The 376-nt window shown below is 34.6% G+C and overlaps 1 protein-coding gene across 1 annotated transcript in view; it reads left to right on the top strand.

Moving 5' to 3' along the window:
- TANC2 (tetratricopeptide repeat, ankyrin repeat and coiled-coil containing 2) overlaps positions 1-376 on the top strand; it is a 203,718-nt gene that overhangs the window by 71,041 nt on the left and 132,301 nt on the right. The gene's annotated exons all lie outside the window — the stretch shown is intronic.

Below are 376 nucleotides of genomic sequence, written 5' to 3'. Positions count from 1 at the left end.
AGGAAAACTCCCTCTTTTTTAACCTGGCTTTTTTTCCTATGTCTTATGAGTAATATAAAGGTTTTAGGTTGAGTTCCAGAAAGGTTTTAGACTGAGAATCTTCAATTCTAGAGATTTCTTTTCAGAGACCCTGTTTTTGCAAAAGATTATGAGGAAGTGGGGGGAAATAAATTGGCAAGGGGGTTCTGTGAGGAAGCAAGGGAAATAACATTTGAGTCATCTTTAGTTCATATTCAGTATAGCTCAATTCCCATTTGTTCAAAATCTGATTCACAGAAAGCTTTTTTTTAAGTACTAAGAAAGAATCTTAAAGATCTCATCCAATTCCTTTGCTTTACCTTTGATGAAACTGCCTCCAAAAGGAGTTAATTCACTT

This window comes from Propithecus coquereli, unplaced genomic scaffold, assembly GCF_000956105.1.
Source record: "Propithecus coquereli isolate 6110/MARCELLA unplaced genomic scaffold, Pcoq_1.0 Scaffold119, whole genome shotgun sequence".
In the NCBI taxonomy this organism is placed as follows: Eukaryota; Metazoa; Chordata; class Mammalia; order Primates; family Indriidae; genus Propithecus; species Propithecus coquereli.
The sequence above is the reverse complement of the archived record's forward strand: the minus strand, read 5'-3'. Positions and strand labels throughout refer to the sequence as shown.